Here is a 546-nt window from a genome sequence, read left to right as displayed (position 1 = left end):
TTATGACCCGAAAGGATCATTAATGCGCCGATCCAATAGCACAAGCGTAGTCTCACGAGGACAGATACACAACTGCCGGCACGCACTTACATAGAACACACAATGAGATAGCAAGTTACGTTGAGGCGCAGGAACGGCAGCGGAAGAGCGTCGTGAACGGGGGCGAGTTTGGTTCCTCTCATCTTGGGTCCAAGAACCGGTCTGACCCCTACCCCCTCCTTTGACACCCCCATCTCTCTCATTTGACCCCCAGTCTCCCGGTCAAGTGGCATTTATCTCGCTGGAAGAAGTCGGGACCAAAATAGCACTTGAAACCCCGCCTCTCTCTACACCAGCACTAGAGCAGGGTCAAGAAACAAAGATATATATATGTATATATTTTATTATTCTGGATGCTTCGTGATATTTATTGATTGTTACTGATATTTAGCCCATTACATTATTGTTAATCTTAAGGCAACAGGCCATATGATTGAGGACAATCATTTTTGTGATTTTTTTTTTCGAATCGCGAATGAAATGCCTTGAACTAAGAGCTCCATAGAT

General features: G+C 44.9%; 1 protein-coding gene across 1 annotated transcript in view; it reads left to right on the top strand.

Moving 5' to 3' along the window:
* The window catches only part of LOC119581895 (serine/threonine-protein kinase PLK1-like), a 62121-nt gene extending 61949 nt beyond the window's left edge, over positions 1 to 172 (top strand). The window contains exon 13 of the transcript XR_005229596.1: positions 141 to 172. The gene's annotated coding sequence lies outside the window, so the exon portion shown is untranslated. The remainder of the gene's footprint in view (positions 1 to 140) is intronic.
* Positions 173 to 546: the final 374 nt, after the last annotated feature.

Source organism: Penaeus monodon, chromosome 15 (genome assembly GCF_015228065.2).
Source record: "Penaeus monodon isolate SGIC_2016 chromosome 15, NSTDA_Pmon_1, whole genome shotgun sequence".
Classification (NCBI taxonomy): Eukaryota; Metazoa; Arthropoda; class Malacostraca; order Decapoda; family Penaeidae; genus Penaeus; species Penaeus monodon.
The sequence above is the reverse complement of the archived record's forward strand: the minus strand, read 5'-3'. Positions and strand labels throughout refer to the sequence as shown.